This window comes from Danio rerio, chromosome 16 (genome assembly GCF_049306965.1).
Source record: "Danio rerio strain Tuebingen ecotype United States chromosome 16, GRCz12tu, whole genome shotgun sequence".
In the NCBI taxonomy this organism is placed as follows: Eukaryota; Metazoa; Chordata; class Actinopteri; order Cypriniformes; family Danionidae; genus Danio; species Danio rerio.
The window spans coordinates 18,914,502-18,939,347 of NC_133191.1; positions in this window are offsets into that span (position 1 = coordinate 18,914,502).

A 24,846-nucleotide genomic window follows, 5' to 3' on the forward strand; every position below is an offset into this window, starting at 1 on the left:
TACTGCTTATTTTGACCTCTGCTGGCTCTGAAAAGCTCATTTTCAACGTTCAATTCAGAATGTGATAAAACCAGTTCCTGCCACTAAAAAGCATTTTCTTTTTGTTTTAGACAACATTTCATGCACTGTTAAATATGTTTAAGAAAGTTGCAAGTGAAAATCTATGTCTCTGACTGAGTTTGCATTACTGCTTATTTTGACCTCTGCTGGCTCTGAAAAGCTCATTTTCAACGTTCAATTCAGAATATGATAAAACCAGTTCCAGCCACTAAAAAGCATTTTCTTTTTGTTTTAGACAACATTTCATGCACTGTTAAACATGTTAAAGCAAGTTGCAAGTGAAAATCTATGTCTATGACTGAGTTTGCATTACTGCTTATTTTGACCTCTGCTGGCTCTGAAAAGCTCATTTTCAACGTTCAATTCAGAATGTGATAAAACCAGTTCCAGCCACTAAAAAGCATTATGTTTTTGTTTTAGACAACATTTCATGCACTGTTAAACATGTTAAAGCAAGTTGCAAGTGAAAATCTATGTCTCTGACTGAGTTTGCATTACTGCTTATTTTGACCTCTGCTGGCTCTGAAAAGCTCATTTTCAACGTTCAATTCAGAATGTGATAAAACCAGTTCCAGCCACTAAAAAGTATTATCTTTTTGTTTTAGACAACATTTCATGCACTGTTAAATATGTTAAAGCAAGTTGCAAGTGAAAATCTTTGTCTCTGACTGAGTTTGCATTACTGCTTATTTTGACCTCTGCTGGCTCTGAAAAGCTCATTTTCAACGTTCAATTCAGAATGTGATAAAACCAGTTCCAGCCACTAAAAAGCATTTTCTTTTTGTTTTAGACAACATTTCATGCACTGTTAAACATGTTAAAGCAAGTTGCAAGTGAAAATCTATGTCTATGACTGAGTTTGCATTACTGCTTATTTTGACCTCTGCTGGCTCTGAAAAGCTCATTTTCAACGTTCAATTCAGAATGTGATAAAACCAGTTCCAGCCACTAAAAAGCATTATGTTTTTGTTTTAGACAACATTTCATGCACTGTTAAATATGTTACAGCAAGTTGCAAGTGAAAATCTATGTCTATGACTGAGTTTGCATTACTGCTTATTTTGACCTCTGCTGGCTGAGAACAGCTCATTTTCAACGTTGAATTCAGAAAGTGATAAAACCAGATCCAGCCACTAAAATGCATTATTCTTTTTGTTTTAGATAACATTTCATGCACTGTTAAACATGTTAAAGCAAGTTGCAAGTGAAAATCTATGTCTATGACTGAGTTTGCATTACTGCTTATTTTGACCTCTGCTGGCTCTGAAAAGCTCATTTTCAACGTTCAATTCAGAATGTGATAAAACCAGTTCCAGCCACTAAAAAGCATTTTCTTTTTGTTTTAGACAACATTTCATGCACTGTTAAACATGTTAAAGCAAGTTGCAAGTGAAAATCTATGTCTATGACTGAGTTTGCATTACTGCTTATTTTGACCTCTGCTGGCTCTGAAAAGCTCATTTTCAACGTTCAATTCAGAATGTGATAAAACCAGTTCCAGCCACTAAAAAGCATTATGTTTTTGTTTTAGACAACATTTCATGCACTGTTAAACATGTTAAAGCAAGTTGCAAGTGAAAATCTATGTCTCTGACTGAGTTTGCATTACTGCTTATTTTGACCTCTGCTGGCTCTGAAAAGCTCATTTTCAACGTTCAATTCAGAATGTGATAAAACCAGTTCCAGCCACTAAAAAGCATTATGTTTTTGTTTTAGACAACATTTCATGCACTGTTAAACATGTTAAAGCAAGTTGCAAGTGAAAATCTATGTCTCTGACTGAGTTTGCATTACTGCTTATTTTGACCTCTGCTGGCTCTGAAAAGCTCATTTTCAACGTTCAATTCAGAATGTGATAAAACCAGTTCCAGCCACTAAAAAGCATTATCTTTTTGTTTTAGACAACATTTCATGCACTGTTAAATATGTTTAAGAAAGTTGCAAGTGAAAATCTATGTCTATGACTGAGTTTGCATTACTGCTTATTTTGACCTCTGCTGGCTCTGAAAAGCTCATTTTCAACGTTCAATTCAGAATGTGATAAAACCAGTTCCAGCCACTAAAAAGCATTTTCTTTTTGTTTTAGACAACATTTCATGCACTGTTAAATATGTTAAAGCAAGTTGCAAGTGAAAATCTTTGTCTCTGACTGAGTTTGCATTACTGCTTATTTTGACCTCTGCTGGCTCTGAAAAGCTCATTTTCAACGTTCAATTCAGAATGTGATAAAACCAGTTCCAGCCACTAAAAAGCATTTTCTTTTTGTTTTAGACAACATTTCATGCACTGTTAAACATGTTAAAGCAAGTTGCAAGTGAAAATCTTTGTCTCTGACTGAGTTTGCATTACTGCTTATTTTGACCTCTGCTGGCTCTGAAAAGCTCATTTTCAACGTTCAATTCAGAATGTGATAAAACCAGTTCCAGCCACTAAAAAGCATTATGTTTTTGTTTTAGACAACATTTCATGCACTGTTAAACATGTTAAAGCAAGTTGCAAGTGAAAATCTATGTCTCTGACTGAGTTTGCATTACTGCTTATTTTGACCTCTGCTGGCTCTGAAAAGCTCATTTTCAACGTTCAATTCAGAATGTGATAAAACCAGTTCCAGCCACTAAAATGCATTATTCTTTTTGTTTAAGATAACATTTCATGCACTGTTAAACATGTTAAAGCAAGTTGCAAGTGAAAATCTATGTCTCTGACTGAGTTTGCATTACTGCTTATTTTGACCTCTGCTGGCTCTGAAAAGCTCATTTTCAACGTTCAATTCAGAATATGATAAAACCAGTTCCAGCCACTAAAAAGCATTTTCTTTTTGTTTTAGACAACATTTCATGCACTGTTAAACATGTTAAAGCAAGTTGCAAGTGAAAATCTTTGTCTCTGACTGAGTTTGCATTACTGCTTATTTTGACCTCTGCTGGCTCTGAAAAGCTCATTTTCAACGTTCAATTCAGAATGTGATAAAACCAGTTCCAGCCACTAAAAAGCATTTTCTTTTTGTTTTAGACAACATTTCATGCACTGTTAAATATGTTTAAGAAAGTTGCAAGTGAAAATCTATGTCTCTGACTGAGTTTGCATTACTGCTTATTTTGACCTCTGCTGGCTCTGAAAAGCTCATTTTCAACGTTCAATTCAGAATATGATAAAACCAGTTCCAGCCACTAAAAAGCATTTTCTTTTTGTTTTAGACAACATTTCATGCACTGTTAAACATGTTAAAGCAAGTTGCAAGTGAAAATCTATGTCTATGACTGAGTTTGCATTACTGCTTATTTTGACCTCTGCTGGCTCTGAAAAGCTCATTTTCAACGTTCAATTCAGAATGTGATAAAACCAGTTCCAGCCACTAAAAAGCATTATGTTTTTGTTTTAGACAACATTTCATGCACTGTTAAATATGTTACAGCAAGTTGCAAGTGAAAATCTAAGTCTATGACTGAGTTTGCATTACTGCTTATTTTGACCTCTGCTGGCTGAGAACAGCTCATTTTCAACGTTGAATTCAGAAAGTGATAAAACCAGATCCAGCCACTAAAATGCATTATTCTTTTTGTTTTAGATAACATTTCATGCACTGTTAAACATGTTAAAGCAAGTTGCAAGTGAAAATCTATGTCTATGACTGAGTTTGCATTACTGCTTATTTTGACCTCTGCTGGCTCTGAAAAGCTCATTTTCAACGTTCAATTCAGAATGTGATAAAACCAGTTCCAGCCACTAAAAAGCATTTTCTTTTTGTTTTAGACAACATTTCATGCACTGTTAAACATGTTAAAGCAAGTTGCAAGTGAAAATCTTTGTCTCTGACTGAGTTTGCATTACTGCTTATTTTGACCTCTGCTGGCTCTGAAAAGCTCATTTTCAACGTTCAATTCAGAATGTGATAAAACCAGTTCCAGCCACTAAAAAGCATTTTCTTTTTGTTTTAGACAACATTTCATGCACTGTTAAATATGTTAAAGCAAGTTGCAAGTGAAAATCTTTGTCTCTGACTGAGTTTGCATTACTGCTTATTTTGACCTCTGCTGGCTCTGAAAAGCTCATTTTCAACGTTCAATTCAGAATGTGATAAAACCAGTTCCAGCCACTAAAAAGCATTTTCTTTTTGTTTTAGACAACATTTCATGCACTGTTAAACATGTTAAAGCAAGTTGCAAGTGAAAATCTTTGTCTCTGACTGAGTTTGCATTACTGCTTATTTTGACCTCTGCTGGCTCTGAAAAGCTCATTTTCAACGTTCAATTCAGAATGTGATAAAACCAGTTCCAGCCACTAAAAAGCATTATGTTTTTGTTTTAGACAACATTTCATGCACTGTTAAACATGTTAAAGCAAGTTGCAAGTGAAAATCTATGTCTCTGACTGAGTTTGCATTACTGCTTATTTTGACCTCTGCTGGCTCTGAAAAGCTCATTTTCAACGTTCAATTCAGAATGTGATAAAACCAGTTCCAGCCACTAAAATGCATTATTCTTTTTGTTTAAGATAACATTTCATGCACTGTTAAACATGTTAAAGCAAGTTGCAAGTGAAAATCTATGTCTCTGACTGAGTTTGCATTACTGCTTATTTTGACCTCTGCTGGCTCTGAAAAGCTCATTTTCAACGTTCAATTCAGAATATGATAAAACCAGTTCCAGCCACTAAAAAGCATTTTCTTTTTGTTTTAGACAACATTTCATGCACTGTTAAACATGTTAAAGCAAGTTGCAAGTGAAAATCTTTGTCTCTGACTGAGTTTGCATTACTGCTTATTTTGACCTCTGCTGGCTCTGAAAAGCTCATTTTCAACGTTCAATTCAGAATGTGATAAAACCAGTTCCAGCCACTAAAAAGCATTTTCTTTTTGTTTTAGACAACATTTCATGCACTGTTAAATATGTTAAAGCAAGTTGCAAGTGAAAATCTTTGTCTCTGACTGAGTTTGCATTACTGCTTATTTTGACCTCTGCTGGCTCTGAAAAGCTCATTTTCAACGTTCAATTCAGAATGTGATAAAACCAGTTCCAGCCACTAAAAAGCATTTTCTTTTTGTTTTAGACAACATTTCATGCACTGTTAAACATGTTAAAGCAAGTTGCAAGTGAAAATCTTTGTCTCTGACTGAGTTTGCATTACTGCTTATTTTGACCTCTGCTGGCTCTGAAAAGCTCATTTTCAACGTTCAATTCAGAATGTGATAAAACCAGTTCCAGCCACTAAAAAGCATTATGTTTTTGTTTTAGACAACATTTCATGCACTGTTAAACATGTTAAAGCAAGTTGCAAGTGAAAATCTATGTCTCTGACTGAGTTTGCATTACTGCTTATTTTGACCTCTGCTGGCTCTGAAAAGCTCATTTTCAACGTTCAATTCAGAATGTGATAAAACCAGTTCCAGCCACTAAAATGCATTATTCTTTTTGTTTAAGATAACATTTCATGCACTGTTAAACATGTTAAAGCAAGTTGCAAGTGAAAATCTTTGTCTCTGACTGAGTTTGCATTACTGCTTATTTTGACCTCTGCTGGCTCTGAAAAGCTCATTTTCAACGTTCAATTCAGAATATGATAAAACCAGTTCCAGCCACTAAAAAGCATTTTCTTTTTGTTTTAGACAACATTTCATGCACTGTTAAACATGTTAAAGCAAGTTGCAAGTGAAAATCTTTGTCTCTGACTGAGTTTGCATTACTGCTTATTTTGACCTCTGCTGGCTCTGAAAAGCTCATTTTCAACGTTCAATTCAGAATGTGATAAAACCAGTTCCTGCCACTAAAAAGCATTTTCTTTTTGTTTTAGACAACATTTCATGCACTGTTAAATATGTTTAAGAAAGTTGCAAGTGAAAATCTATGTCTCTGACTGAGTTTGCATTACTGCTTATTTTGACCTCTGCTGGCTCTGAAAAGCTCATTTTCAACGTTCAATTCAGAATATGATAAAACCAGTTCCAGCCACTAAAAAGCATTTTCTTTTTGTTTTAGACAACATTTCATGCACTGTTAAACATGTTAAAGCAAGTTGCAAGTGAAAATCTATGTCTATGACTGAGTTTGCATTACTGCTTATTTTGACCTCTGCTGGCTCTGAAAAGCTCATTTTCAACGTTCAATTCAGAATGTGATAAAACCAGTTCCAGCCACTAAAAAGCATTATGTTTTTGTTTTAGACAACATTTCATGCACTGTTAAACATGTTAAAGCAAGTTGCAAGTGAAAATCTATGTCTCTGACTGAGTTTGCATTACTGCTTATTTTGACCTCTGCTGGCTCTGAAAAGCTCATTTTCAACGTTCAATTCAGAATGTGATAAAACCAGTTCCAGCCACTAAAAAGCATTATCTTTTTGTTTTAGACAACATTTCATGCACTGTTAAATATGTTTAAGAAAGTTGCAAGTGAAAATCTATGTCTATGACTGAGTTTGCATTACTGCTTATTTTGACCTCTGCTGGCTCTGAAAAGCTCATTTTCAACGTTCAATTCAGAATGTGATAAAACCAGTTCCAGCCACTAAAAAGCATTTTCTTTTTGTTTTAGACAACATTTCATGCACTGTTAAATATGTTAAAGCAAGTTGCAAGTGAAAATCTTTGTCTCTGACTGAGTTTGCATTACTGCTTATTTTGACCTCTGCTGGCTCTGAAAAGCTCATTTTCAACGTTCAATTCAGAATGTGATAAAACCAGTTCCAGCCACTAAAAAGCATTTTCTTTTTGTTTTAGACAACATTTCATGCACTGTTAAACATGTTAAAACAAGTTGCAAGTGAAAATCTATGTCTATGACTGAGTTTGCATTACTGCTTATTTTGACCTCTGCTGGCTCTGAAAAGCTCATTTTCAACGTTCAATTCAGAATGTGATAAAACCAGTTCCAGCCACTAAAAAGCATTATGTTTTTGTTTTAGACAACATTTCATGCACTGTTAAATATGTTACAGCAAGTTGCAAGTGAAAATCTATGTCTATGACTGAGTTTGCATTACTGCTTATTTTGACCTCTGCTGGCTGAGAACAGCTCATTTTCAACGTTGAATTCAGAAAGTGATAAAACCAGATCCAGCCACTAAAATGCATTATTCTTTTTGTTTTAGATAACATTTCATGCACTGTTAAACGTTAAAGCAAGTTGCAAGTGAAAATCTATGTCTATGACTGAGTTTGCATTACTGCTTATTTTGACCTCTGCTGGCTCTGAAAAGCTCATTTTCAACGTTCAATTCAGAATGTGATAAATCCAGTTCCAGCCACTAAAAAGCATTTTCTTTTTGTTTTAGACAACATTTCATGCACTGTTAAACATGTTAAAGCAAGTTGCAAGTGAAAATCTATGTCTATGACTGAGTTTGCATTACTGCTTATTTTGACCTCTGCTGGCTCTGAAAAGCTCATTTTCAACGTTCAATTCAGAATGTGATAAAACCAGTTCCAGCCACTAAAAAGCATTTTCTTTTTGTTTTAGACAACATTTCATGCACTGTTAAACATGTTAAAGCAAGTTGCAAGTGAAAATCTTTGTCTCTGACTGAGTTTGCATTACTGCTTATTTTGACCTCTGCTGGCTCTGAAAAGCTCATTTTCAACGTTCAATTCAGAATGTGATAAAACCAGTTCCAGCCACTAAAAAGCATTTTCTTTTTGTTTTAGACAACATTTCATGCACTGTTAAACATGTTAAAGCAAGTTGCAAGTGAAAATCTATGTCTCTGACTGAGTTTGCATTACTGCTTATTTTGACCTCTGCTGGCTCTGAAAAGCTCATTTTCAACGTTCAATTCAGAATGTGATAAAACCAGTTCCAGCCACTAAAAAGCATTTTCTTTTTGTTTTAGACAACATTTCATGCACTGTTAAATATGTTTAAGAAAGTTGCAAGTGAAAATCTATGTCTATGACTGAGTTTGCATTACTGCTTATTTTGACCTCTGCTGGCTCTGAAAAGCTCATTTTCAACGTTCAATTCAGAATGTGATAAAACCAGTTCCAGCCACTAAAAAGCATTTTCTTTTTGTTTTAGACAACATTTCATGCACTGTTAAACATGTTAAAGCAAGTTGCAAGTGAAAATCTATGTCTATGACTGAGTTTGCATTACTGCTTATTTTGACCTCTGCTGGCTCTGAAAAGCTCATTTTCAACGTTCAATTCAGAATGTGATAAAACCAGTTCCAGCCACTAAAAAGCATTTTCTTTTTGTTTAAGATAACATTTCATGCACTGTTAAACATGTTAAAGCAAGTTGCAAGTGAAAATCTATGTCTCTGACTGAGTTTGCATTACTGCTTATTTTGACCTCTGCTGGCTCTGAAAAGCTCATTTTCAACGTTCAATTCAGAATATGATAAAACCAGTTCCAGCCACTAAAAAGCATTTTCTTTTTGTTTTAGACAACATTTCATGCACTGTTAAACATGTTAAAGCAAGTTGCAAGTGAAAATCTTTGTCTCTGACTGAGTTTGCATTACTGCTTATTTTGACCTCTGCTGGCTCTGAAAAGCTCATTTTCAACGTTCAATTCAGAATGTGATAAAACCAGTTCCAGCCACTAAAAAGCATTTTCTTTTTGTTTTAGACAACATTTCATGCACTGTTAAATATGTTTAAGAAAGTTGCAAGTGAAAATCTATGTCTCTGACTGAGTTTGCATTACTGCTTATTTTGACCTCTGCTGGCTCTGAAAAGCTCATTTTCAACGTTCAATTCAGAATATGATAAAACCAGTTCCAGCCACTAAAAAGCATTTTCTTTTTGTTTTAGACAACATTTCATGCACTGTTAAACATGTTAAAGCAAGTTGCAAGTGAAAATCTATGTCTATGACTGAGTTTGCATTACTGCTTATTTTGACCTCTGCTGGCTCTGAAAAGCTCATTTTCAACGTTCAATTCAGAATGTGATAAAACCAGTTCCAGCCACTAAAAAGCATTATGTTTTTGTTTTAGACAACATTTCATGCACTGTTAAACATGTTAAAGCAAGTTGCAAGTGAAAATCTATGTCTATGACTGAGTTTGCATTACTGCTTATTTTGACCTCTGCTGGCTCTGAAAAGCTCATTTTCAACGTTCAATTCAGAATGTGATAAAACCAGTTCCAGCCACTAAAAAGCATTTTCTTTTTGTTTTAGACAACATTTCATGCACTGTTAAATATGTTAAAGCAAGTTGCAAGTGAAAATCTTTGTCTCTGACTGAGTTTGCATTACTGCTTATTTTGACCTCTGCTGGCTCTGAAAAGCTCATTTTCAACGTTCAATTCAGAATGTGATAAAACCAGTTCCAGCCACTAAAAAGCATTTTCTTTTTGTTTTAGACAACATTTCATGCACTGTTAAACATGTTAAAACAAGTTGCAAGTGAAAATCTATGTCTATGACTGAGTTTGCATTACTGCTTATTTTGACCTCTGCTGGCTCTGAAAAGCTCATTTTCAACGTTCAATTCAGAATGTGATAAAACCAGTTCCAGCCACTAAAAAGCATTATGTTTTTGTTTTAGACAACATTTCATGCACTGTTAAATATGTTACAGCAAGTTGCAAGTGAAAATCTATGTCTATGACTGAGTTTGCATTACTGCTTATTTTGACCTCTGCTGGCTCTGAAAAGCTCATTTTCAACGTTCAATTCAGAATGTGATAAATCCAGTTCCAGCCACTAAAAAGCATTTTCTTTTTGTTTTAGACAACATTTCATGCACTGTTAAACATGTTAAAGCAAGTTGCAAGTGAAAATCTATGTCTATGACTGAGTTTGCATTACTGCTTATTTTGACCTCTGCTGGCTCTGAAAAGCTCATTTTCAACGTTCAATTCAGAATGTGATAAAACCAGTTCCAGCCACTAAAATGCATTATTCTTTTTGTTTTAGATAACATTTCATGCACTGTTAAACATGTTAAAGCAAGTTGCAAGTGAAAATCTATGTCTATGACTGAGTTTGCATTACTGCTTATTTTGACCTCTGCTGGCTCTGAAAAGCTCATTTTCAACGTTCAATTCAGAATGTGATAAAACCAGTTCCAGCCACTAAAAAGCATTTTCTTTTTGTTTTAGACAACATTTCATGCACTGTTAAACATGTTAAAGCAAGTTGCAAGTGAAAATCTTTGTCTCTGACTGAGTTTGCATTACTGCTTATTTTGACCTCTGCTGGCTCTGAAAAGCTCATTTTCAACGTTCAATTCAGAATGTGATAAAACCAGTTCCAGCCACTAAAAAGCATTTTCTTTTTGTTTTAGACAACATTTCATGCACTGTTAAACATGTTAAAGCAAGTTGCAAGTGAAAATCTTTGTCTCTGACTGAGTTTGCATTACTGCTTATTTTGACCTCTGCTGGCTCTGAAAAGCTCATTTTCAACGTTCAATTCAGAATGTGATAAAACCAGTTCCAGCCACTAAAAAGCATTTTCTTTTTGTTTTAGACAACATTTCATGCACTGTTAAACATGTTAAAGCAAGTTGCAAGTGAAAATCTATGTCTCTGACTGAGTTTGCATTACTGCTTATTTTGACCTCTGCTGGCTCTGAAAAGCTCATTTTCAACGTTCAATTCAGAATGTGATAAAACCAGTTCCAGCCACTAAAAAGCATTATCTTTTTGTTTTAGACAACATTTCATGCACTGTTAAATATGTTTAAGAAAGTTGCAAGTGAAAATCTATGTCTATGACTGAGTTTGCATTACTGCTTATTTTGACCTCTGCTGGCTCTGAAAAGCTCATTTTCAACGTTCAATTCAGAATGTGATAAAACCAGTTCCAGCCACTAAAAAGCATTTTCTTTTTGTTTTAGACAACATTTCATGCACTGTTAAACATGTTAAAGCAAGTTGCAAGTGAAAATCTTTGTCTCTGACTGAGTTTGCATTACTGCTTATTTTGACCTCTGCTGGCTCTGAAAAGCTCATTTTCAACGTTCAATTCAGAATGTGATAAAACCAGTTCCAGCCACTAAAAAGCATTTTCTTTTTGTTTTAGACAACATTTCATGCACTGTTAAATATGTTAAAGCAAGTTGCAAGTAAAAATCTTTGTCTCTGACTGAGTTTGCATTACTGCTTATTTTGACCTCTGCTGGCTCTGAAAAGCTCATTTTCAACGTTCAATTCAGAATGTGATAAAACCAGTTCCAGCCACTAAAAAGCATTTTCTTTTTGTTTTAGACAACATTTCATGCACTGTTAAACATGTTAAAGCAAGTTGCAAGTGAAAATCTATGTCTATGACTGAGTTTGCATTACTGCTTATTTTGACCTCTGCTGGCTCTGAAAAGCTCATTTTCAACGTTCAATTCAGAATGTGATAAAACCAGTTCCAGCCACTAAAAAGCATTTTCTTTTTGTTTTAGACAACATTTCATGCACTGTTAAACATGTTAAAGCAAGTTGCAAGTGAAAATCTATGTCTCTGACTGAGTTTGCATTACTGCTTATTTTGACCTCTGCTGGCTGAGAACAGCTCATTTTCAACGTTGAATTCAGAAAGTGATAAAACCAGATCCAGCCACTAAAATGCATTATTCTTTTTGTTTTAGATAACATTTCATGCACTGTTAAACATGTTAAAGCAAGTTGCAAGTGAAAATCTATGTCTATGACTGAGTTTGCATTACTGCTTATTTTGACCTCTGCTGGCTCTGAAAAGCTCATTTTCAACGTTCAATTCAGAATGTGATAAAACCAGTTCCAGCCACTAAAAAGCATTTTCTTTTTGTTTTAGACAACATTTCATGCACTGTTAAACATGTTAAAGCAAGTTGCAAGTGAAAATCTTTGTCTCTGACTGAGTTTGCATTACTGCTTATTTTGACCTCTGCTGGCTCTGAAAAGCTCATTTTCAACGTTCAATTCAGAATGTGATAAAACCAGTTCCAGCCACTAAAAAGCATTTTCTTTTTGTTTTAGACAACATTTCATGCACTGTTAAACATGTTAAAGCAAGTTGCAAGTGAAAATCTATGTCTCTGACTGAGTTTGCATTACTGCTTATTTTGACCTCTGCTGGCTCTGAAAAGCTCATTTTCAACGTTCAATTCAGAATGTGATAAAACCAGTTCCAGCCACTAAAAAGCATTTTCTTTTTGTTTTAGACAACATTTCATGCACTGTTAAATATGTTAAAGCAAGTTGCAAGTGAAAATCTTTGTCTCTGACTGAGTTTGCATTACTGCTTATTTTGACCTCTGCTGGCTCTGAAAAGCTCATTTTCAACAATCAATTCAGAATGTGATAAAACCAGTTCCAGCCACTAAAAAGCATTTTCTTTTTGTTTTAGACAACATTTCATGCACTGTTAAACATGTTAAAGCAAGTTGCAAGTGAAAATCTTTGTCTCTGACTGAGTTTGCATTACTGCTTATTTTGACCTCTGCTGGCTCTGAAAAGCTCATTTTCAACGTTCAATTCAGAATGTGATAAAACCAGTTCCAGCCACTAAAAAGCATTTTCTTTTTGTTTTAGACAACATTTCATGCACTGTTAAATATGTTAAAGCAAGTTGCAAGTAAAAATCTTTGTCTCTGACTGAGTTTGCATTACTGCTTATTTTGACCTCTGCTGGCTCTGAAAAGCTCATTTTCAACGTTCAATTCAGAATGTGATAAAACCAGTTCCAGCCACTAAAAAGCATTTTCTTTTTGTTTTAGACAACATTTCATGCACTGTTAAACATGTTAAAGCAAGTTGCAAGTGAAAATCTTTGTCTCTGACTGAGTTTGCATTACTGCTTATTTTGACCTCTGCTGGCTCTGAAAAGCTCATTTTCAACGTTCAATTCAGAATGTGATAAAACCAGTTCCAGCCACTAAAAAGCATTATGTTTTTGTTTTAGACAACATTTCATGCACTGTTAAACATGTTAAAGCAAGTTGCAAGTGAAAATCTATGTCTCTGACTGAGTTTGCATTACTGCTTATTTTGACCTCTGCTGGCTCTGAAAAGCTCATTTTCAACGTTCAATTCAGAATGTGATAAAACCAGTTCCAGCCACTAAAATGCATTATTCTTTTTGTTTAAGATAACATTTCATGCACTGTTAAACATGTTAAAGCAAGTTGCAAGTGAAAATCTATGTCTCTGACTGAGTTTGCATTACTGCTTATTTTGACCTCTGCTGGCTCTGAAAAGCTCATTTTCAACGTTCAATTCAGAATATGATAAAACCAGTTCCAGCCACTAAAAAGCATTTTCTTTTTGTTTTAGACAACATTTCATGCACTGTTAAACATGTTAAAGCAAGTTGCAAGTGAAAATCTTTGTCTCTGACTGAGTTTGCATTACTGCTTATTTTGACCTCTGCTGGCTCTGAAAAGCTCATTTTCAACGTTCAATTCAGAATGTGATAAAACCAGTTCCAGCCACTAAAAAGCATTTTCTTTTTGTTTTAGACAACATTTCATGCACTGTTAAATATGTTTAAGAAAGTTGCAAGTGAAAATCTATGTCTCTGACTGAGTTTGCATTACTGCTTATTTTGACCTCTGCTGGCTCTGAAAAGCTCATTTTCAACGTTCAATTCAGAATATGATAAAACCAGTTCCAGCCACTAAAAAGCATTTTCTTTTTGTTTTAGACAACATTTCATGCACTGTTAAACATGTTAAAGCAAGTTGCAAGTGAAAATCTATGTCTATGACTGAGTTTGCATTACTGCTTATTTTGACCTCTGCTGGCTCTGAAAAGCTCATTTTCAACGTTCAATTCAGAATGTGATAAAACCAGTTCCAGCCACTAAAAAGCATTATGTTTTTGTTTTAGACAACATTTCATGCACTGTTAAATATGTTACAGCAAGTTGCAAGTGAAAATCTAAGTCTATGACTGAGTTTGCATTACTGCTTATTTTGACCTCTGCTGGCTGAGAACAGCTCATTTTCAACGTTGAATTCAGAAAGTGATAAAACCAGATCCAGCCACTAAAATGCATTATTCTTTTTGTTTTAGATAACATTTCATGCACTGTTAAACATGTTAAAGCAAGTTGCAAGTGAAAATCTATGTCTATGACTGAGTTTGCATTACTGCTTATTTTGACCTCTGCTGGCTCTGAAAAGCTCATTTTCAACGTTCAATTCAGAATGTGATAAAACCAGTTCCAGCCACTAAAAAGCATTTTCTTTTTGTTTTAGACAACATTTCATGCACTGTTAAACATGTTAAAGCAAGTTGCAAGTGAAAATCTTTGTCTCTGACTGAGTTTGCATTACTGCTTATTTTGACCTCTGCTGGCTCTGAAAAGCTCATTTTCAACGTTCAATTCAGAATGTGATAAAACCAGTTCCAGCCACTAAAAAGCATTTTCTTTTTGTTTTAGACAACATTTCATGCACTGTTAAATATGTTAAAGCAAGTTGCAAGTGAAAATCTTTGTCTCTGACTGAGTTTGCATTACTGCTTATTTTGACCTCTGCTGGCTCTGAAAAGCTCATTTTCAACGTTCAATTCAGAATGTGATAAAACCAGTTCCAGCCACTAAAAAGCATTTTCTTTTTGTTTTAGACAACATTTCATGCACTGTTAAACATGTTAAAGCAAGTTGCAAGTGAAAATCTTTGTCTCTGACTGAGTTTGCATTACTGCTTATTTTGACCTCTGCTGGCTCTGAAAAGCTCATTTTCAACGTTCAATTCAGAATGTGATAAAACCAGTTCCAGCCACTAAAAAGCATTATGTTTTTGTTTTAGACAACATTTCATGCACTGTTAAACATGTTAAAGCAAGTTGCAAGTGAAAATCTATGTCTCTGACTGAGTTTGCATTACTGCTTATTTTGACCTCTGCTGGCTCTGAAAAGCTCATTTTCAACGTTCAATTCAGAATGTGATAAAACCAGTTCCAGCCACTAAAATGCATTATTCTTTTTGTTTAAGATAACATTTCATGCACTGTTAAACATGTTAAAGCAAGTTGCAAGTGAAAATCTATGTCTCTGACTGAGTTTGCATTACTGCTTATTTTGACCTCTGCTGGCTCTGAAAAGCTCATTTTCAACGTTCAATTCAGAATATGATAAAACCAGTTCCAGCCACTAAAAAGCATTTTCTTTTTGTTTTAGACAACATTTCATGCACTGTTAAACATGTTAAAGCAAGTTGCAAGTGAAAATCTTTGTCTCTGACTGAGTTTGCATTACTGCTTATTTTGACCTCTGCTGGCTCTGAAAAGCTCATTTTCAACGTTCAATTCAGAATGTGATAAAACCAGTTCCAGCCACTAAAAAGCATTTTCTTTTTGTTTTAGACAACATTTCATGCACTGTTAAATATGTTAAAGCAAGTTGCAAGTGAAAATCTTTGTCTCTGACTGAGTTTGCATTACTGCTTATTTTGACCTCTGCTGGCTCTGAAAAGCTCATTTTCAACGTTCAATTCAGAATGTGATAAAACCAGTTCCAGCCACTAAAAAGCATTTTCTTTTTGTTTTAGACAACATTTCATGCACTGTTAAACATGTTAAAGCAAGTTGCAAGTGAAAATCTTTGTCTCTGACTGAGTTTGCATTACTGCTTATTTTGACCTCTGCTGGCTCTGAAAAGCTCATTTTCAACGTTCAATTCAGAATGTGATAAAACCAGTTCCAGCCACTAAAAAGCATTATGTTTTTGTTTTAGACAACATTTCATGCACTGTTAAACATGTTAAAGCAAGTTGCAAGTGAAAATCTATGTCTCTGACTGAGTTTGCATTACTGCTTATTTTGACCTCTGCTGGCTCTGAAAAGCTCATTTTCAACGTTCAATTCAGAATGTGATAAAACCAGTTCCAGCCACTAAAATGCATTATTCTTTTTGTTTAAGATAACATTTCATGCACTGTTAAACATGTTAAAGCAAGTTGCAAGTGAAAATCTTTGTCTCTGACTGAGTTTGCATTACTGCTTATTTTGACCTCTGCTGGCTCTGAAAAGCTCATTTTCAACGTTCAATTCAGAATATGATAAAACCAGTTCCAGCCACTAAAAAGCATTTTCTTTTTGTTTTAGACAACATTTCATGCACTGTTAAACATGTTAAAGCAAGTTGCAAGTGAAAATCTTTGTCTCTGACTGAGTTTGCATTACTGCTTATTTTGACCTCTGCTGGCTCTGAAAAGCTCATTTTCAACGTTCAATTCAGAATGTGATAAAACCAGTTCCTGCCACTAAAAAGCATTTTCTTTTTGTTTTAGACAACATTTCATGCACTGTTAAATATGTTTAAGAAAGTTGCAAGTGAAAATCTATGTCTCTGACTGAGTTTGCATTACTGCTTATTTTGACCTCTGCTGGCTCTGAAAAGCTCATTTTCAACGTTCAATTCAGAATATGATAAAACCAGTTCCAGCCACTAAAAAGCATTTTCTTTTTGTTTTAGACAACATTTCATGCACTGTTAAACATGTTAAAGCAAGTTGCAAGTGAAAATCTATGTCTATGACTGAGTTTGCATTACTGCTTATTTTGACCTCTGCTGGCTCTGAAAAGCTCATTTTCAACGTTCAATTCAGAATGTGATAAAACCAGTTCCAGCCACTAAAAAGCATTATGTTTTTGTTTTAGACAACATTTCATGCACTGTTAAACATGTTAAAGCAAGTTGCAAGTGAAAATCTATGTCTCTGACTGAGTTTGCATTACTGCTTATTTTGACCTCTGCTGGCTCTGAAAAGCTCATTTTCAACGTTCAATTCAGAATGTGATAAAACCAGTTCCAGCCACTAAAAAGCATTATCTTTTTGTTTTAGACAACATTTCATGCACTGTTAAATATGTTTAAGAAAGTTGCAAGTGAAAATCTATGTCTATGACTGAGTTTGCATTACTGCTTATTTTGACCTCTGCTGGCTCTGAAAAGCTCATTTTCAACGTTCAATTCAGAATGTGATAAAACCAGTTCCAGCCACTAAAAAGCATTTTCTTTTTGTTTTAGACAACATTTCATGCACTGTTAAATATGTTAAAGCAAGTTGCAAGTGAAAATCTTTGTCTCTGACTGAGTTTGCATTACTGCTTATTTTGACCTCTGCTGGCTCTGAAAAGCTCATTTTCAACGTTCAATTCAGAATGTGATAAAACCAGTTCCAGCCACTAAAAAGCATTTTCTTTTTGTTTTAGACAACATTTCATGCACTGTTAAACATGTTAAAACAAGTTGCAAGTGAAAATCTATGTCTATGACTGAGTTTGCATTACTGCTTATTTTGACCTCTGCTGGCTCTGAAAAGCTCATTTTCAACGTTCAATTCAGAATGTGATAAAACCAGTTCCAGCCACTAAAAAGCATTATGTTTTTGTTTTAGACAACATTTCATGCACTGTTAAATATGTTACAGCAAGTTGCAAGTGAAAATCTATGTCTATGACTGAGTTTGCATTACTGCTTATTTTGACCTCTGCTGGCTGAGAACAGCTCATTTTCAACGTTGAATTCAGAAAGTGATAAAACCAGATCCAGCCACTAAAATGCATTATTCTTTTTGTTTTAGATAACATTTCATGCACTGTTAAACGTTAAAGCAAGTTGCAAGTGAAAATCTATGTCTATGACTGAGTTTGCATTACTGCTTATTTTGACCTCTGCTGGCTCTGAAAAGCTCATTTTCAACGTTCAATTCAGAATGTGATAAATCCAGTTCCAGCCACTAAAAAGCATTTTCTTTTTGTTTTAGACAACATTTCATGCACTGTTAAACATGTTAAAGCAAGTTGCAAGTGAAAATCTATGTCTATGACTGAGTTTGCATTACTGCTTATTTTGACCTCTGCTGGCTCTGAAAAGCTCATTTTCAACGTTCAATTCAGAATGTGATAAAACCAGTTCCAGCCACTAAAAAGCATTTTCTTTTTGTTTTAGACAACATTTCATGCACTGTTAAACATGTTAAAGCAAGTTGCAAGTGAAAATCTTTGTCTCTGACTGAGTTTGCATTACTGCTTATTTTGACCTCTGCTGGCTCTGAAAAGCTCATTTTCAACGTTCAATTCAGAATGTGATAAAACCAGTTCCAGCCACTAAAAAGCATTTTCTTTTTGTTTTAGACAACATTTCATGCACTGTTAAACATGTTAAAGCAAGTTGCAAGTGAAAATCTATGTCTCTGACTGAGTTTGCATTACTGCTTATTTTGACCTCTGCTGGCTCTGAAAAGCTCATTTTCAACGTTCAATTCAGAATGTGATAAAACCAGTTCCAGCCACTAAAAAGCATTTTCTTTTTGTTTTAGACAACATTTCATGCACTGTTAAATATGTTTAAGAAAGTTGCAAGTGAAAATCTATGTCTATGACTGAGTTTGCATTACTGCTTATTTTGACCTCTGCTGGCTCTGAAAAGCTCATTTTCAACGTTCAATTCAGAATGTGATAAAACCAGTTCCAGCCACTAAAAAGCATTTTCTTTTTGTTTTAGACAACATTTCATGCACTGTTAAATATGTTAAAGCAAGTTGCAAGTGAAAATCTTTGTCTCTGACTGAGTTTGCATTACTGCTTATTTTGACCTCTGCTGGCTCTGAAAAGCTCATTTTCAACGTTCAATTCAGAATGTGATAAAACCAGTTCCAGCCACTAAAAAGCATTTTCTTTTTGTTTTAGACAACATTTCATGCACTGTTAAACATGTTAAAGCAAGTTGCAAGTGAAAATCTTTGTCTCTGACTGAGTTTGCATTACTGCTTATTTTGACCTCTGCTGGCTCTGAAAAGCTCATTTTCAACGTTCAATTCAGAATGTGATAAAACCAGTTCCAGCCACTAAAAAGCATTTTCTTTTTGTTTTAGACAACATTTCATGCACTGTTAAATATGTTAAAGCAAGTTGCAAGTAAAAATCTTTGTCTCTGACTGAGTTTGCATTACTGCTTATTTTGACCTCTGCTGGCTCTGAAAAGCTCATTTTCAACGTTCAATTCAGAATGTGATAAAACCAGTTCCAGCCACTAAAAAGCATTTTCTTTTTGTTTTAGACAACATTTCATGCACTGTTAAACATGTTAAAGCAAGTTGCAAGTGAAAATCTATGTCTATGACTGAGTTTGCATTACTGCTTATTTTGACCTCTGCTGGCTCTGAAAAGCTCATTTTCAACGTTCAATTCAGAATGTGATAAAACCAGTTCCAGCCACTAAAAAGCATTTTCTTTTTGTTTAAGATAACATTTCATGCACTGTTAAACATGTTAAAGCAAGTTGCAAGTGAAAATCTATGTCTCTGACTGAGTTTGCATTACTGCTTATTTTGACCTCTGCTGGCTCTGAAAAGCTCATTTTCAACGTTCAATTCAGAATATGATAAAACCAGTTCCAGCCACTAAAAAGCATTTTCTTTTTGTTTTAGACAACATTTCATGCACTGTTAAACATGTTAAAGCAAGTTGCAAGTGAAAATCTTTGTCTCTGACTGAGTTTGCATTACTGCTTATTTTGACCTCTGCTGGCTCTGAAAAGCTCATTTTCAACGTTCAATTCAGAATGTGATAAAACCAGTTCCAGCCACTAAAAAGCATTTTCTTTTTGTTTTAGACAACATTTCATGCACTGTTAAATATGTTTAAGAAAGTTGCAAGTGAAAATCTATGTCTCTGACTGAGTTTGCATTACTGCTTATTTTGACCTCTGCTGGCTCTGAAAAGCTCATTTTCAACGTTCAATTCAGAATATGATAAAACCAGTTCCAGCCACTAAAAAGCATTTTCTTTTTGTTTTAGACAACATTTCATGCACTGTTAAACATGTTAAAGCAAGTTGCAAGTGAAAATCTATGTCTATGACTGAGTTTGCATTACTGCTTATTTTGACCTCTGCTGGCTCTGAAAAGCTCATTTTCAACGTTCAATTCAGAATGTGATAAAACCAGTTCCAGCCACTAAAAAGCATTATGTTTTTGTTTTAGACAACATTTCATGCACTGTTAAACATGTTAAAGCAAGTTGCAAGTGAAAATCTATGTCTATGACTGAGTTTGCATTACTGCTTATTTTGACCTCTGCTGGCTCTGAAAAGCTCATTTTCAACGTTCAATTCAGAATGTGATAAAACCAGTTCCAGCCACTAAAAAGCATTTTCTTTTTGTTTTAGACAACATTTCATGCACTGTTAAATATGTTAAAGCAAGTTGCAAGTGAAAATCTTTGTCTCTGACTGAGTTTGCATTACTGCTTATTTTGACCTCTGCTGGCTCTGAAAAGCTCATTTTCAACGTTCAATTCAGAATGTGATAAAACCAGTTCCAGCCACTAAAAAGCATTTTCTTTTTGTTTTAGACAACATTTCATGCACTGTTAAACATGTTAAAACAAGTTGCAAGTGAAAATCTATGTCTATGACTGAGTTTGCATTACTGCTTATTTTGACCTCTGCTGGCTCTGAAAAGCTCATTTTCAACGTTCAATTCAGAATGTGATAAAACCAGTTCCAGCCACTAAAAAGCATTATGTTTTTGTTTTAGACAACATTTCATGCACTGTTAAATATGTTACAGCAAGTTGCAAGTGAAAATCTATGTCTATGACTGAGTTTGCATTACTGCTTATTTTGACCTCTGCTGGCTGAGAACAGCTCATTTTCAACGTTGAATTCAGAAAGTGATAAAACCAGATCCAGCCACTAAAATGCATTATTCTTTTTGTTTTAGATAACATTTCATGCACTGTTAAACATGTTAAAGCAAGTTGCAAGTGAAAATCTATGTCTATGACTGAGTTTGCATTACTGCTTATTTTGACCTCTGCTGGCTCTGAAAAGCTCATTTTCAACGTTCAATTCAGAATGTGATAAATCCAGTTCCAGCCACTAAAAAGCATTTTCTTTTTGTTTTAGACAACATTTCATGCACTGTTAAACATGTTAAAGCAAGTTGCAAGTGAAAATCTATGTCTATGACTGAGTTTGCATTACTGCTTATTTTGACCTCTGCTGGCTCTGAAAAGCTCATTTTCAACGTTCAATTCAGAATGTGATAAAACCAGTTCCAGCCACTAAAATGCATTATTCTTTTTGTTTTAGATAACATTTCATGCACTGTTAAACATGTTAAAGCAAGTTGCAAGTGAAAATCTATGTCTATGACTGAGTTTGCATTACTGCTTATTTTGACCTCTGCTGGCTCTGAAAAGCTCATTTTCAACGTTCAATTCAGAATGTGATAAAACCAGTTCCAGCCACTAAAAAGCATTTTCTTTTTGTTTTAGACAACATTTCATGCACTGTTAAACATGTTAAAGCAAGTTGCAAGTGAAAATCTTTGTCTCTGACTGAGTTTGCATTACTGCTTATTTTGACCTCTGCTGGCTCTGAAAAGCTCATTTTCAACGTTCAATTCAGAATGTGATAAAACCAGTTCCAGCCACTAAAAAGCATTTTCTTTTTGTTTTAGACAACATTTCATGCACTGTTAAACATGTTAAAGCAAGTTGCAAGTGAAAATTTATGTCTCTGACTGAGTTTGCATTACTGCTTATTTTGACCTCTGCTGGCTCTGAAAAGCTCATTTTCAACGTTCAATTCAGAATGTGATAAAACCAGTTCCAGCCACTAAAAAGCATTATCTTTTTGTTTTAGACAACATTTCATGCACTGTTAAATATGTTTAAGAAAGTTGCAAGTGAAAATCTATGTCTATGACTGAGTTTGCATTACTGCTTATTTTGACCTCTGCTGGCTCTGAAAAGCTCATTTTCAACGTTCAATTCAGAATGTGATAAAACCAGTTCCAGCCACTAAAAAGCATTTTCTTTTTGTTTTAGACAACATTTCATGCACTGTTAAATATGTTAAAGCAAGTTGCAAGTGAAAATCTTTGTCTCTGACTGAGTTTGCATTACTGCTTATTTTGACCTCTGCTGGCTCTGAAAAGCTCATTTTCAACGTTCAATTCAGAATGTGATAAAACCAGTTCCAGCCACTAAAAAGCATTTTCTTTTTGTTTTAGACAACATTTCATGCACTGTTAAACATGTTAAAGCAAGTTGCAAGTGAAAATCTATGTCTCTGACTGAGTTTGCATTACTGCTTATTTTGACCTCTGCTGGCTCTGAAAAGCTCATTTTCAACGTTCAATTCAGAATGTGATAAAACCAGTTCCAGCCACTAAAAAGCATTATCTTTTTGTTTTAGACAACATTTCATGCACTGTTAAATATGTTTAAGAAAGTTGCAAGTGAAAATCTATGTCTCTGACTGAGTTTGCATTACTGCTTATTTTGACCTCTGCTGGCTCTGAAAAGCTCATTTTCAACGTTCAATTCAGAATATGATAAAACCAGTTCCAGCCACTAAAAAGCATTTTCTTTTTGTTTTAGACAACATTTCATGCACTGTTAAACATGTTAAAGCAAGTTGCAAGTGAAAATCTTTGTCTCTGACTGAGTTTGCATTACTGCTTATTTTGACCTCTGCTGGCTCTGAAAAGCTCATTTTCAACGTTCAATTCAGAATGTGATAAAACCAGTTCCAGCCACTAAAAAGCATTTTCTTTTTGTTTTAGACAACATTTCATGCACTGTTAAACATGTTAAAGCAAGTTGCAAGTGAAAATCTATGTCTCTGACTGAGTTTGCATTACTGCTTATTTTGACCTCTGCTGGCTCTGAAAAGCTCATTTTCAACGTTCAATTCAGAATGTGATAAAACCAGTTCCAGCCACTAAAAAGCATTATCTTTTTGTTTTAGACAACATTTCATGCACTGTTAAATATGTTTAAGAAAGTTGCAAGTGAAAATCTATGTCTATGACTGAGTTTGCATTACTGCTTATTTTGACCTCTGCTGGCTCTGAAAAGCTCATTTTCAACGTTCAATTCAGAATGTGATAAAACCAGTTCCAGCCACTAAAAAGCATTTTCTTTTTGTTTTAGACAACATTTCATGCACTGTTAAACATGTTAAAGCAAGTTGCAAGTGAAAATCTTTGTCTCTGACTGAGTTTGCATTACTGCTTATTTTGACCTCTGCTGGCTCTGAAAAGCTCATTTTCAACGTTCAATTCAGAATGTGATAAAACCAGTTCCAGCCACTAAAAAGCATTTTCTTTTTGTTTTAGACAACATTTCATGCACTGTTAAATATGTTAAAGCAAGTTGCAAGTAAAAATCTTTGTCTCTGACTGAGTTTGCATTACTGCTTATTTTGACCTCTGCTGGCTCTGAAAAGCTCATTTTCAACGTTCAATTCAGAATGTGATAAAACCAGTTCCAGCCACTAAAAAGCATTTTCTTTTTGTTTTAGACAACATTTCATGCACTGTTAAACATGTTAAAGCAAGTTGCAAGTGAAAATCTATGTCTATGACTGAGTTTGCATTACTGCTTATTTTGACCTCTGCTGGCTCTGAAAAGCTCATTTTCAACGTTCAATTCAGAATGTGATAAAACCAGTTCCAGCCACTAAAAAGCATTTTCTTTTTGTTTTAGACAACATTTCATGCACTGTTAAACATGTTAAAGCAAGTTGCAAGTGAAAATCTATGTCTCTGACTGAGTTTGCATTACTGCTTATTTTGACCTCTGCTGGCTGAGAACAGCTCATTTTCAACGTTGAATTCAGAAAGTGATAAAACCAGATCCAGCCACTAAAATGCATTATTCTTTTTGTTTTAGATAACATTTCATGCACTGTTAAACATGTTAAAGCAAGTTGCAAGTGAAAATCTATGTCTATGACTGAGTTTGCATTACTGCTTATTTTGACCTCTGCTGGCTCTGAAAAGCTCATTTTCAACGTTCAATTCAGAATGTGATAAAACCAGTTCCAGCCACTAAAAAGCATTTTCTTTTTGTTTTAGACAACATTTCATGCACTGTTAAACATGTTAAAGCAAGTTGCAAGTGAAAATCTTTGTCTCTGACTGAGTTTGCATTACTGCTTATTTTGACCTCTGCTGGCTCTGAAAAGCTCATTTTCAACGTTCAATTCAGAATGTGATAAAACCAGTTCCAGCCACTAAAAAGCATTTTCTTTTTGTTTTAGACAACATTTCATGCACTGTTAAACATGTTAAAGCAAGTTGCAAGTGAAAATCTATGTCTCTGACTGAGTTTGCATTACTGCTTATTTTGACCTCTGCTGGCTCTGAAAAGCTCATTTTCAACGTTCAATTCAGAATGTGATAAAACCAGTTCCAGCCACTAAAAAGCATTTTCTTTTTGTTTTAGACAACATTTCATGCACTGTTAAATATGTTAAAGCAAGTTGCAAGTGAAAATCTTTGTCTCTGACTGAGTTTGCATTACTGCTTATTTTGACCTCTGCTGGCTCTGAAAAGCTCATTTTCAACAATCAATTCAGAATGTGATAAAACCAGTTCCAGCCACTAAAAAGCATTTTCTTTTTGTTTTAGACAACATTTCATGCACTGTTAAACATGTTAAAGCAAGTTGCAAGTGAAAATCTTTGTCTCTGACTGAGTTTGCATTACTGCTTATTTTGACCTCTGCTGGCTCTGAAAAGCTCATTTTCAACGTTCAATTCAGAATGTGATAAAACCAGTTCCAGCCACTAAAAAGCATTTTCTTTTTGTTTTAGACAACATTTCATGCACTGTTAAATATGTTAAAGCAAGTTGCAAGTAAAAATCTTTGTCTCTGACTGAGTTTGCATTACTGCTTATTTTGACCTCTGCTGGCTCTGAAAAGCTCATTTTCAACGTTCAATTCAGAATGTGATAAAACCAGTTCCAGCCACTAAAAAGCATTTTCTTTTTGTTTTAGACAACATTTCATGCACTGTTAAACATGTTAAAGCAAGTTGCAAGTGAAAATCTATGTCTATGACTGAGTTTGCATTACTGCTTATTTTGACCTCTGCTGGCTCTGAAAAGCTCATTTTC